The following is a 15562-nucleotide window of genomic DNA, read 5'->3' as shown; positions in this document are numbered from 1 at the left end:
AATGGTGTATTTGGGATTCGAGGAAGGAACAAAAGGGTACCGAATGTTCAATCCCAGCAATCGTCGGATAGTGATAGCTCGAGACGTGATCTTTGACGAAGTAAGGCCTTGGGCTTGGAACAATTAAACAACGGGGGAGCCTCTTACAACCCCTTATTGGACCAATATTGTGACAAATATGGAAGCCCAATCTCAACCAGCCCAAGAAATAGAGTTAGTAGATAACGTGAATGAAGACCTGTTAACGCCGTCACATGGAGATTCTCACATAGACCACGAAACTCATAGTCCATCATTTGAAGAAACGTCGCAGCAAAGCTCGCACAGATTGGAGTCGCGATCCACACCTTCCAGTCGAGCATCGACAATTCAAGAGAGAAGTGGGTCTGTAGCTTCGTATGATGACATGCCACCTAGAGGATTCCGCTCAATCAATGAAGTCTATGAAAACACGACAAGATTGGAGGAAGAAGAGATACAAGAACTGTATGAAAGCAATCAAGAGCTGTTGTTGGTTGATGATGAACCCACAACCTACGAAGAAGCATCAAGTGAAGAAGGGTGGAAACGAGCCATGGAAACGGAGGTGAAGTAAATTGTGAAAAACAATACCTGGACTTTAACCGAGCTACCCCCAAATCGCAAGGCGATAAGGGTAAAGTGGGTATTCAAGGAGAAAAAGAATGCAACTGGGGAGGTAATCAAGCACAAGGCTCGTTTGGTCGCCAAGGGTTACGTTCAACAAAGGGGAGTCGACTTTGACGACGCATTTGCACCCGTGGCCAGGTTGGAGACGATAAGACTGATCCTCTCAGTAGCGAAGAAGGAAAATTGGCTCGTACATCACCTGGATGTCAAGTTAGCATTTCTACACGGTGACCTTAAGGAGGAAGTCTACGTAAGTCAACCCATTGGATTCACAGTCAAAGGCAAGGAAGACTTGGTATATCGCCTTCACAAGGCCCTGTATGGGTTGCGACAGGCACCAAGGGTGTGGAACACAAAACTTGACCAGTCACTCAAGTCACTCGGATTCACCAGATGTGTTCAAGAACAGACTGTCTACAAGGTACACAAATCCAACTTGACTCTTATAGTTGGAGTATATGTAGATGATCTCATAGTCACTGGGTCAAGTGGGAAGGGAATCCAAATATTCAAAGACAGAATGAAGTGTTTGTTTGATATGAGTGATCTGGGATTGTTATCATATTACCTAGGAATTGAAGTAGTACAGGGTAAGGATGGTACAATGCTCACACAGAAGGGGTATGCTGAAAGAATCTTAAAGACTTCAGGTATGGGAGGCTGCAATAGTTCCCAATACCCAATGGAGCCAAAACTCCAGTTAACCAAAGATGAAGATGGTGAACTAGTAAATGGAATAATGTACAGGAGGCTTGTTGGGAGTTTGAGATATCTGGTCCACACAAGACCAGACCTCAATTACAGTGTTGGAGTGGTGAGAAAGTTTATGCAAAGTCCCAAACAGATTCACTATCCTGCTATAAAACATATCTTGAGGTATGTGAAGGGAACAACCCAGTATGGGCTAAAGTATCACAGGGGAGGTGATCGAAGACTAGTGGGTTATAGTGACAGCAGTTACAACAGTGATTGTGAAGATAGAAGGGGAACCACTAGAGTAGCTTTCTACTACTCAGGAAATATCATAACATGGGCTTCGCAGAAGCAGAAAATACTGGCACTCAGCTCATGTGAAGTCGAGTATATGGCTACAACTGCAGCAGCATGTCAAGGACTGTAGTTAAGAAATTTTTTCAATGAGATGATGGGAAAGAAAGCACAGAAGGTGAAGTTGCTAATCGACAACCAATCCACCATTGCACTCATAAGAAATCCGGTGTCTCATGGTAGAAGCAAGCACATAGACACAAAGTTCCACTTTATTCGCATGTGTGTTGAAAGGGAGCAAATTCAAGTGGAACATGTGAGTGGAGATCAACAGAAGGCTGTTGTTCTAACAAAGGCAATGCCAAGGATAAAGTTTGCCGAGATGAGAGAACTAATTGGCATAGAAGATCTAAAGAAGAAAGGTCAACCTTGAGGGGGAGAAATGTTGGTCAAGGATTGACCTGGTAATTAGAGAAAATAAAAACGTGGGCAGTCATGACTGTTAGAAAGGAAACTGACCCTAGTATTTCTCTTTTCTGTTAAATCTAGTAGTATAAATAGAGTAGTTCAGTGACCACAATTCATTAGTCGAAAATTCATTGTATATCACCTTAATCATCAGGCTGCTAGTATTCTTCAGTCAATAAAGATAATCATTCGGTTGTGATTTCCAGTTTTACCCCTGTTACCCCTGTTCTTATTTATTGCTAGACTACCTGATCGCCAATAAACACCTTGTTCCATGTGTTATTGGCATATTTTCTTGATGCTAACTTGTAATACTAACTCAATAAGACTCAAGGAGTGAAGTACTTACTATAAGGAAGCTTGAAATATGCTAAAAGTCCAAGAACACTTAGTGTGTGTTCTTGGTGTTTTTGGAAATCTAATGAAAAACACAAAAATGAATGGATGAATAGATGCACAAACACTATATTAAGTGTTTAATCAATTTGAAATGGATAGAACACTTACAACTTGGAAGATCTTGAATTGTTTCTAGTTTGCTACTTGAGAGGTTTTCTTGAGTTTACTCTTTTGGGGAGTAAACACATTATAACTAGACTTAGGGAGTAAACTCATGGATAAGCATGAGTTTATGGATTTTGGGATGATTTTTCGACCAAAACGAAATAGTTTGGCCGGGAACTTCTAAGACGCGAGGTGTTTGCGGTTTTTTAAAATTCAAAACCCGAGACGACACTTTCCTTCACCTATTCGTTTAAAAATAATATAAAAATAATCAAACGAACTTTATTTTTCCCAAAAAGAAGTAAAAGTGAACTTGACTTATAATATGAAGTGATTGACTTTTAGGGTTTGACCGAATGAAAATTCCAGGTTGTCACATCATCCCCATGTTAAAGGGAATTTCGTCCCGAAATTTGAATTTAGGTAAGGAGGTAGGCATGAATGATCGAGTCATGAGGTGGAAACTTTCTAATCGATTGGTTCTCGCGCTCCTAAGTGAAACCGGGTCCTCGGTTGGTATCTCAACGAACCTTCACTATAGGGAGGCGATGCCGCTTCGTCCGCTTGACCACTCGGTCGAGGGTCACTACAGTTCTAATACGAAGGCGAGGATCTCTTTAATCTCGCTCTCTTCAAGTGGGCTTACGAGAGTCCTAACGTAAAGGTGCATTTTCAAGATCGAGACGCGAAGAATAAAAATGTACGTTACTGAGTTCGCGGAGTAGGTCTAGTTTGCGAGATACAGGACTGATTCTGGTAAGAATCTCGGAGGTCCTAACTATATTGGATTTAGCTTTCCACGCTTTACGAAGCGTATTAAGCCATTCCCAGAGTGAGATTTCCTAAAGAATTTGGTCTCGCACTTGGAATTCCAATGGTTCTTTCTCTTGCTTAACTTCCCAGTCAAGGGACACCCCTTGACGGGTCAAAGTCGAAAGGGTTTCTATGATTTGCGAGGAGTTCAGAAGGGACTACGATAGTAGGTCTGCACGACCAAGAATTTGGCGAATTTCTGTCGGCGTCTCTGGTGTTGACAAATTCTCAACGGTTTTGACAAATTGAAAGAGTACTCAAAAATTCCCACAACACTAACAGGGTGTCTTAGGAATCTGACTTTTCAATTTCAAAACTCGTGTTTAGAGAACTTCACGAAAGTTCCTCTGAAGGTAAAGTTTCCATGGGTTCTTTCTTACTACAAGGGTAGTTAAGTATGCCATTACATGGAGAAATGACGAACTGATCCCAGTAAGAAAGGCATACCCTATTCATTTAGCTCATGAATACTATGGGCGTATTGGTCCTATCCGAGGTGTATCACTACGGACTCGAAGTGTCTGCATCGAGTTCGGAGGGTAGTCTTCAGGACATCCTTCCGTAACACTCGAATTGGTGATATTCAGATCTCAGGTCCATATCTGAAAGTAATTCTTTCCCTGCGTTTGCTAAATCAACTCATCTATGCGAGGCAGAGATAACGATTTCTAAAGGAAATCGTAACGGAGTCCCCGATCGTCGAGGTACATATGATGCAATCCGTCGACTTCTGGAAGAATAAGACCGGAGCTCTCACGGGTGAGAAGCCTGGTCTTCCAATTCTATTGCTTGGTAGTTCGCTGAGTTGTCCGGGCTGTTCTTGTATCTTCGTAGGTGTTTAGACTGAAGGGGATCTGGCTATAAGAGTCATACTAAGTTCTAAGTTTGTTCACATGCCAATGCAATTACTCGTAGTCTTGGGCAGTCTCCGTCCTGAAGTTCATATTAGAATTCATACATGGCTCAACGATCACAATCTCGTGTATACGAGTCGTATATAATTAAGATTGAAAAGGTAGTCGAATAACTGATTCTTCCTTAAGCTCACATCCCATCGAGGGAAAAGAAGTTAAAGTGGAATCATCAATTCTTAAACTGTAGAACATTGATTGTATATCACTCTCATGTATACATTCTTCAGTGATAGATCAATCGTATGAATCTTTGGGTTGAACTTGACATACTACATGAGTGATACTGCGGGGATTCCTTCGGAAAGGAAAAGAACTATAAGGTACTACATACATGAGTACCTCGGTGTTCTGATATGATGGCTTCGCTAAAAGATGTTTACTGAGAAAGAGATGTACTTATGAAGCTGGTATTGCGAGGATCGAATTTACTCGAGTCGTGTGATATAGTCGGAATCATATGGAAACTAAAGACATTAGATTTGAACATAAGGCGTTACAGACCAAAACACAACAGTGCAATCTCTAACAGAGTCACTGTACTTTTAGATTTACTACAAGACTATTGCTGCGAACAAGGTATACTACAAAAGACAAGTACACGCAGCACGAGAGTCCCTTAAATGACAGGATCTCGCAAAAGATAAGACTCGAGTTGCACTAGTTTTTAAACATGATTGGAAGTGAACCGATACTATAATAGGTTCCTTCACTGCCTCTTTCCATTCTGAGGTCAAACTCTTCTTGTTCCATCGTCGATCTGCCCTGATGGGTAGTCTCTCTTCAAGTGCCCTATCTCGCCACATAGATGGCATATCCTAGAGTTTTCGACATCGTTGGTCAAAGTAATGTGTTGGATCCGAATTCTGCAACAGCAGGTAGTATGCCCGTCTCTGTTGCAGTTATAACAGTGCGGAATACGACATCCTCCTAGATGATGGAAGGCACACTTATCGCACTTCGATAAGTCCCCAACATACGGTCTGGCTGGGTTAGGGGCAATTGGGATACCTGAAGGGATGGTAGTAAGAGGTACCGATGTCGTGGCTGTGAAGGGTGTTACTGGTGGTTGTTTCCTGTTCGCCCTTCGAAGCGATTTGTCCTTAGATTTAGCCCAAGAATTCCGTTTGTTACACTTGGTCTTGGGACTCGGGGTGTCGTGATAGTTTGCTGCTCGTTGAGGTACTTGATTGTTACTCGGATTGGAATTTGTGTTAACAATCCCGCCAACATTTATGTTCTTAGCGTTAAGGTGGATCAAAATAGCTGACACGGCAGCCGAGACTACAGCTTGAAAGGTGGCTGCATCAATCTGAAGAGTTGGTGGTTGGTTGATGGGCTGATCGTTTTTCTTTGGCGACATGATTCTATTACACGGAAAGAAAAATGAATTTGTGAGCGAGAATGGTTAAACCTAGACGTAGTTCGATCGCTCATGTAAAGTATAGGAGTGTGCTCTCTAAGGTTTGACCTACATCCATATGACGTAGTCCTAGTACGGAATGGAAGTATGTTCAGGTTTGACCTACATCCTTATGATGCAGCCCTAGCAAAGATCGGAAGTAAGTTTGTACAATGGTCTCAACACGTTTTTCGTGCTAGCCGAGGTATCGTTGGTTGGTGAATAACATGATTCAACCACTAAAAGAGACTTGGAGATGTCTCCGGAGTTAAATTGCTATAGTCCAATGACTTGACTAAAGCATGTTTCAGATAGACTCTAATGAAAGTATGATAAGAGTATTTGAATAAAGAATGACACAGAAGTTAGCCGACTGTCAATATCTTTGATATTCATGACATACAAGTTCGGGAAAATGACCTTGTAAAAAGGTCTTACATCATATTCAGAGAAGATAGTTCTTGACAACAATAAGACCTAACCAAAAGTACTTACAGTACAAGATAGTTTCATAGAAAATGTCACATCGGGCATAGACAGAAACACGATACCTTTCTAACAAGGAAAATAAAGTAAAGTATCTATTACTGGCGATGGTCATCCCTCTGGTGAACTCTCAATTCATCCAGTTGGCGTTCCACATCAAGTAGGTGTCTTTCGTACACCCTCTGGCGTACTCGAAGTTCTATGACTTCGGCTCGTGATTCAGCCAGTGCTTGCAGCAGGGTTTCATGGTTTCTCTCAGATCTCTCACGAGCATCTTCTAGATGAATGGTGAGGAGGTTATGCATTCTCGCATCGACGACAACTTCCGTGATCTGATCTAGGGTTGTCCTACCTTGAATCTCATTTCGGGCCACTCTGCGGACCAAGATTGGCAAGATTCTGTCTGCTGAGCCCCCATTGCTCAAGTCATAGAAGCTTCGGTCACCATTAAATGGCATTGGCTGATCTTGTCCTTGGCTCCATGTTTCCAAGCATTCCACCCACTCAAGCGTCGGGCCATGAAAAGCCGGATGAGGGTTAAGAATTGGAAAGGGAGCTGCTTGGGGTAGGTTCTCAACCTTGGGTTCGGAGTTATCACCGTCCGAAAGGTCTTCGTCATGGTGATCATCCAAAAGGATAGCATGATCATTCTCTGGTTCTTCTTCAAACCATCCAGCAACGTCCTCGTTCGGAAGGTATGGGTTGCCGTGGGGATGGAGTCCAACCATTTAATCTACGCGAGAATTTGGGTAAGGAAATAATTATTAGATGAACTATCTAGATAATTATTAGAAAAATCTTCATTAGTTATATCGCTATTTGTAAAGTGCATACCGGTTATATGTAATCAACATAGGATAGGCCTTCGAATAAGTGACCTTAACTCCTAATTCACAAGGAATAGGGGTAAAGCAAAATTTCACCGATTCTAAGTCTACAACATCCTAGTTACATATAGCCTTAGTGTATCCACTTAGCAACTATCAACTTAGTAATGAAGACCCTTTTTAGTTCTCAAGTAAGTAATTATGGTAACACAAAACACCCTTATGGTATTTTAGACTAGGTTCTGTTATAATGTTCTCTTTGTGGTAATGTTGGTAAGTTTTTAGACTTGTTGCCATATCACAACCATTCTTGGGCATATGCTAATCACTCCTCGGACCAGCATAGTTGATCAGGCTATGCTACTCCCAAGACTGACCATACATCCCCACGCTTACTTGTGATGTTCAACAATCGTAATACTTTTGTTCCTGTCATTGTGACACGGATTTTAGTATGAATGCAAGCACGTATACTAAATTAAATATTTTACTATTTAAAGTATAAACTCTTAGATAGAGTGTTTTAATCCCAATGTATTTATAGCTAGTATATCTTTTATGGGTCGATATACTTAATTCACTATAAACAATGCTCTGATACCAATCTGTCACACCCCAAACCAAGAACGGCCGAAACGTTCCGGGGTGGAGGACGTCATGTAAAGTATCATAACAGTGTGAAGTAGTAAACAAACAACAACATCATCCATTGCATTAAAAGTAATGTTTTAATACATGTGTGTTCTTTCACAATGTACAACAATAAAATGTATAATCAAAATAAGATGACTCTTGTCTGTGCTCCGTCTTCTCAAAACCTGGCCATCGTACCTGTCTAACTGGTGACCTGAGAATACAAGTTATTTGAAAGTGAGTATCATCCTAAAGCTGGTGAATTCATAAGTATTTAAGTGTCATTGTCTTGTTTTGGAAAGCTGTTTTGAATGCCATGTAAATCTTTTAAATGAAGAAGTTGATATAAGTATGAAAAACCCTAGAAAATCCCATATTTCCTACTAGTGTGAAATGTATTCTTCTACTAAGACCCGAATGTTTTGTTATGATAATGATAGTTTTTCCTTCTTTTTGACTATTACAAACAGTACTTAGTCTAACTCATCGTTTATGTGAATGTATCACAAAATAAAGTAAATAGGGAAAAGAATATAATCGTCTTCTACCAAGACCCGAATGTTTTGCTATGATAATGATAGTTTTCCTTCTTTTTGACTATTACAAACAGTACTTAGTCTAACTCATCGTTTATGTGAACGTGTCACAAAATAAAGTAATAGGAAAAATATAAGCATGTAAGTGTTATCCTTTTGTATTAGGATTAACACGACATCGTGATTTGCGAAATGTATAACCTTTGAACATCCGTAGATTGTTCAATTGTCCTCTGTAGCTACAGCAGGTGGGATGAAGGGTTAGTCCCGTAAGGTACTCCTAATATAAGTATTAACCGTAGGCATCCGTAGATGTTCATCAACCTCTGTAGCGAACAGTAGGCCCAAGGAATGGTTAGTCCCGTAAAGGTACTACTAATATAAGTAATAACCGTAGGCATCCGTAGATGTTCATCAACCACTGGTGCTAACAGCTGGGATTCGGAATGGTTAGTCCCGTCTAGACATCCCGTTGAACTGGGATAGGTAGGACAATTTACACAGAAGGTACTAATAAATCATCTTAGTGAATCGAGGTACAAGTATCCATGTAAGTGTATTCAGGAAAATGTATCTACGTAAAGGTACTCATGTAAGGTACTCATTTAAGTGTATCCAAGTAAATGTATCTACATAAAGGTACTCATGTAATGTATTCATGTAAGGTACTCATGTAAGTGTATCCATGTAAATGTATCTACGTAAAGGTACTCATGTTATGTATTCATGTAAGGTACTCATGTAAGCGTATTCATGTAAGCGTATTCATGTAACATGTAATGTATAGTATAGACTCATGAATGAACTGACTCTGATGTAATTCTTTGTAATAGGAATAATGTTATGTATCTCCTAACTATCCCTATAATAGTTAACTGGAAGGTAATTGATTGTCCAAACATGTTTATACACCCTTGCTACACAAGAGTGTGGGAAACTAAATGAATGATGAAAACTATAACATCAATACATATAAAAGAACATAAGTGTATAGATATAGTTTTGTTCAAGAAGGTAAAAATGGTTTTGTAAGACATCTAAGAGTTTTGAACAATAATTAACAATGACTTGATGTCATTTTAATAAACATTTCAAACGTAATACTCTTGCTATCAAGGTATTTTTAAGATATAAAACCATTTCATGCATCACATTTTGTAGTATGTGAAATTTGCTGAATGAAAACACAGTTATAATACATATGATTGATTTAATAACATGTTGTTTTCTACCTGTATCCCCTCCATTTAAAGCATTTAAAATCATTTAAAACATTGATTAAGGGGTATGAACTCACCTGTAGATGGTGGTTTGGATGAATTGAATGATGTAGGATAGCTAAGTGATAAGTGAAGACTTGTTCACACTCAATGATCCTAGTTAACATATAATCACACATACATGTATCCAATTAGACTTTAAATCACTAATTGACAATGTTAAGACATCCTAAGGCATGTAAAACACCTTATTTAAGTGATACAAGTCATAAGGATTGCATCTAAGTGCTAAAGGACCTTGCTATTGTGTTTGGGGTACAAGGGTAAACTCCCTTGGAGTTTATGGTTTTCATGACCTTGACCTAATGAGTTTATGGTCGTAAACCGAAGAGTTTACGATTGTAAACTCCTCTCCTTTTGAACATAAGTTGTTTTGAGGATTTGCAAGTCCTTTGAAGCATTTCTACTTGGTGGTTTGGACTTTGGAAGGGACTAGGGCAACAAAACACCCCTTTTGAGGTGTTTACAGTCTCATGGTCATTTCCCTTTGGGTTTAATACCTTAAACCCATATGGAAATTGGTATTGTTATGTTTGCAAATCCCTAATTCATTAAGGTAAATGCCTATGTTAGTTTTTAGGCCTAAGGAAGGAATATGGCCCAAATAAACATACTAAAGGGTGTTTACGGTTTTAGGAGCTCCCCAAACCGTAAACACATGATCATGGCATTCTTTGGTGTTTTTCATGGCTTAAACTTGATGAGATTAAAACAACTTTTTAATCTATGAAGATCGATTAGATCTTGAACAAGTAAACAAATACGAAACAGTAAAAACGCAATAATAAGAACAAATAGCTTGAATCAAACGTGTCGAATGATTAAATAAAATCCTTAGAAGAGCTCGATTAAGAACATCAACTGTAAAGGATTAGAAGATTACAAGAACGATTACAGAAAAATATTATACTCTTCATCAATCGCTGTATCGATAATCTCTCTAGAATCTTGACCTAATATGCATGCAAGCATTAAACTTATATACAATACATAAAAGGCTCTCGGTTGGACAGGCCCAAACCGGAGAATACAAGGCTAAACTAACGAGCCCAAAAGATGCAACATCAAAACTATCTACAGCCCAACAAAACCCATCAAGGGAAGGTTCAAACATGTTAAGGATGGCTTAAACATCCAACTACGGCTTCGATTTGTGACTTAGGCACACTTTGGTGCCTTATTTGGTGTTTACGACCCAAGAACATTCTTGGACTGTGAACACCTTGTTACATGTGTTCTTGGCATATTTTCTTGATGCTAACTTGTAATACTAACTCAATAAGACTCAAGAAGTGAAGTACTTACTATAAGGAAGCTTGAAATATGCTAAAAGTCCATGAACACTTACTGTGTGTTCTCGGTGTTCTTGGTTTTGGGGTGTGACACATATGCTCGGAGGCGTAAAATCTTGTTTGATGAATTCATATTAGAGTTAATCCTAAACAAAAAATTAAGCCAAGATTTGTTACTTGTTACTAATTAACCTAGACAATTACATATCTAAACAATTAGCTAACAAGAATGATTTACAAACAATTAAAGTGGCCAACAGAAATTGAAATCAAAATCAAACATTCAATTAAGCATGAAATTGATCCGCTAAACATTAATCACTGTTAAACGTCGTGCCTAATGATTAACCACATGAAAATGTTGTGTCTTGCGAAAATGAAATCTAAGGTTTTTAGCCTGACATGGGTAAAAACGAATTACAAGTAGTAGAAACATAATCTAAACGATAAATCTTACTAAATGATGAAAAGAAATCGAATCGTATCCTTAAGATCTGCGTTTTGCACTTGAAAAGCTCTGAAAATCACCTCTCGGTCGTCGAGAATCGCTAATTAGTGTTACTGGAAGGTTATGTGGATCTATTTATAATGGCGTGCATGTGATTGCAGGTATCAAGGTTTAGCTCGCATGTATTGAATAAACTGTGCCTCAGACCGATTAAATGAAGCGCGTTGCTGTTTTGAGACATTTTGGCAAAGTTGCGATCGCATAGAGGGAAGTTGCATTCACATAAAGGCCATTTTTTCATCCATCTGAATTTTCAGCACAAAAAATCTCTGAAGTCAAGTTACAAGCGAAACATGTGATCGCATGGAAAAAGCTGTGATCGCATAGACGAGACATGCGATCTCATGTCTTCAATTTTGTCTCTTTTTGATCGCCATTCCTCCTTCCAATCTATTCTTGATCATTCCTCAGCATCCTTCCTTAGTTTAAACTCCAATTGAGCTCCATAGCATCTAATAACGCATCCTAAACTCGCGCAATCATCCATATGCTCCAAATTTTCCTAGAAATCATAATAAACGTGAGTAGTACGTAAATTCCACAAAATAATCATGAAACACACAACACATAAGAACAATCGGGAGTTAGTTAGCTTTTAATAATGAAATACCAAGGCAATTGTGGTAAACGATGCATGTAAAATGCATCTATCAAACCTCCCCAACCTTAGACCTTACTTGTCCTCGAGTAAGTAAAGGATGAACATTAGAAATGACATTGAGGGTAAGGGTAGAAAGGGAATAACCTAGACAGACTAACAACTACAAAGGGAACCCTAACTCGCAAGATCAACACAAAAAAATTTCAAAAGAAGAAGGAATAAAATATGCATGCAAAAAAATTGTTAAAAAAACAAACAATGATACGGAGAAGAAAAATAAACCTATAAAAATAAAATATTCATCTTTTTTATAATTTTTTTTCTACAAGACTTTGCATCGAGGGGCTCCAATCACTAATACCTAGACGACCATCCTTATACCTTTCAAGTATCACCGACTCTCAAAGTGAGGAAGACCGTGAAACGGTGTAACCTAATAGTCCAACCATAGTTTGTTTAAACTTTATACCTTAATTAGCTTTGTGAGCGAAAATATTGTTGGGTTTTGAGCATTCTAACACTCCTATGGTCTACATGCAACCCTAAATACCTTGGATCTATGTTTTCTCTATTATAATTGCAAATATCAACTTACAAGGTATCAGCCTAACTAGCATACATTCATATGTACTAGGATACCAAAAACAAGATATAAGACCTACCTTTTGTTGTAACTTGATTCCATGGAGCTCAAGAGCCTAGTGCCTCAAGTGTGACACCTCAAATGGTTCACACAACACCATGAACATTTGGAATAACCATGAGAGAAGATAAAAGTACATAGAAATTGGCTTGCCCTCTTGTGTATATACACTAGTGCCGATTTCACCAACAGTGGGGTCTTTATATAGTGTGCACATTATGGTTACACCATGTAACCCATATTTACCCATTCCTTATGCTCCATGGATTTTAACCTCCATGGAGTATCCATGGGTCACCATATGGTTTAAACCTAACATAACGAATCATGGATCATAAGCCCACATATATAAGAATGAATTATTTACACAATCAATCCTCATATAATTAATTAGTCTCTTTTGATCACTAAATTAATTCCAAATTAATTCTTGATAAATAATAATTAACTAACATGATTTCATATTAACATATTAGAGCTTATAATATACTAATATGTCACAATTATCCTCTTCTCATAAAAGGTCTACCCAAATGTTCCGATGCCATGCAACCTAAATGGACCATGCCGGGTCGGGTCAAGTATATACCAATTATAGTTATGGACTTAGATACTAATCCAACAGTCTCCCACTTGGATAATTCTAATAACTATTATTGCAAGTATGCCTTCACAACCCAACCAGCAATCGTAGCTCTTAAAAGTTGCTGCTGAACTTTGAAAAAATTAATGACGCGTCCATTAGATAAGTGATCATATATTCCTCCATTCTAGATATCATATGGACTAAGACATGAATTATAATCATTCTCTCTGTCCATTAGTGGTTTCCCGATTTCTTATTTATGACGACTGACTAATTGAACAAATCAAATTAGTCCAGGCTTTGCCAAGAACTTAGGGTGTCATCACTAAATCATCGAGGGGCCCAAAGATATAACTTTTATCCCTTTAAGGGTAAAAGTGTAACATCCCAAAATTCAATCCCAAAAATTTCATTTTTGATTAATTAATTCATAAAACATTCATTAGAAATGTTGGGTTGAAGATTCGTTTCAGTATTGCGTCATTGGGCTCAGCTATTTGTCCAATTCTTTTGTACTCCGGTTTGGGCCTGTCCAACCGTGAGCCTGTTAGGTTTACTATATAAGTATATGCTTGCATGCATATTAGGGTAACGATCCAGAATACAATAGAAGAGAATTACGACAGCTTTGATTTTCTTTATCGTTCCTGTAAACCTTCTAACCCTCTACAGTTGATGTTCTTGATCGAGCTCTTCTGAGGGTTGTTTTATAATCATTCGACACGTTTGATTCACTCTTGAGTTGTTCTTTATTTTTGCGTTCTTTCTGTTTAATCTTTATTTACCTGTTTAAGATCTAATCAATCTTCAAGATTAAGTTTTAATCTCATCAATTGGTATCAGAGCAGGAGGTTGTGTAATCGATACACTTCTTTTCTGTGAAAAGGTTTCAATTAGGGTTTTTCCGCAATTACTGATATTTATTGAGCCGTCATCTCATTATTGACGTATCTTGGTATTTATTGTTTTGCCCTAATCTGATTTATTACAAGTCTGATCTTTGAACAGGTTATTCGATCATTATGGACGAGTCGTAATCGAATCCCATCAATATTTCCAACAGCATTGGATCAACCACGAAGATTCCCATCCTATACACCCATGATTATGAAGTCTGGGCGCATCAATTTGAAGACTCTGTAATAGGATCTGAGGATAATGGATACCTCATCTGGGAAGGAATTATTAATGGACCGTTTTCTCACTCTGCAACATCAAGGATTATTAAAACTCAAAAGGAGTATAATGATCTACTGAAGGATGATAAAGATATCGCGCAAGATGAAAAGGATAAATTCCAGTGCAATATCAAGGCGTTAAGATTGATCAGATTCGCCCTTCAGTCCGACACTTTCAGGTTAGTAAGTTCATGCACGACGGCAAAGGAAGTTTGGGATAGACTTCGTGAACTGTACTCTACAGACGAGGATCTTGAACACTCTATCCAAACCTTACTCTTATCTGAGTTTGGAGAATTCAGGCAAGGAGCCGAAGAAACTGTGACCCAAACGTTCGATCGCTTCAATCATCTTCTCAGCAAGATGATCAAACATGACATCCAAAAGGAAGCTTATCGAGCAGAAGGTTACGTTTTTAAATGGTCTAAGATCAGAGTGGAGAGCAGTGGTGTCTACAGTTAAAGCCCATGAGCAGTTTAAATCATATTCTTTGGCGAAACTGGTGGGTATTCTCAAGTCTCAGGAGAAAATTGTGCTGCAGGAAAAGAATGTTGTCTCAAGCCTAGGTTCGCTGGCCCTCTTGTCAAAAAGTAAAGCTGTGATGGAGGACGAAGACCTCAACTTGGAGGAGTATGACCTCACGACTGAGGATTATGCTATGATGGTGTCTAACCCCAAGAGGTTCATTAAGAAGAGATTCCCCAGCAACAAAAACCGAAACTGGCAGGGGAGTTATAGTTCAGAAAAGGTTAAAGATGAACCGAAGATTGATGAGTCTAAGAAGGAACCGAAGGCAGAGGGTGATTCTGGAGTAAGCTGTTACTACTGTGGAGGGAAAAACCACTATGCTAAGGATTGTGTCCTCAAAAAGATGGCTGAAAAGGATGAGGAAGCTTTGCTGCAGAAAAAGCTTGATGAGATGAGGAAGAAGAAATCTACCGCTAACCCTTCCATGAATGCTCTAATTGTGCAGGGTTCGGTTGCTGATCATGAGTTCGGTGGCGTGGAAGTTTGGTCAACCGACTCTGAAGACGATGAAGTGAGGAAGCCTTCTCATGGAAAGGCTTGTGTGGCAAAAGAGGAGTGCAGTGGAGGAAGGTGCTTGATGGTGTCTGCAGTATCTCAGATGAGGGGATACAACATTGACAGTGGAAGCAATGAACCGAAGGAGCAGCAGGATATGTGCTTTACAGCCAAACCGCTCAGCGTGCAGTTCAACGAACTCGATGAACTGATCAAGAAGGTACAATTGGTTTTTG

The sequence above is a fragment of the Lactuca sativa genome, chromosome 4 (genome assembly GCF_002870075.4).
Source record: "Lactuca sativa cultivar Salinas chromosome 4, Lsat_Salinas_v11, whole genome shotgun sequence".
Taxonomy (NCBI): Eukaryota; Viridiplantae; Streptophyta; class Magnoliopsida; order Asterales; family Asteraceae; genus Lactuca; species Lactuca sativa.
This window is presented reverse-complemented; position numbering follows the sequence as displayed.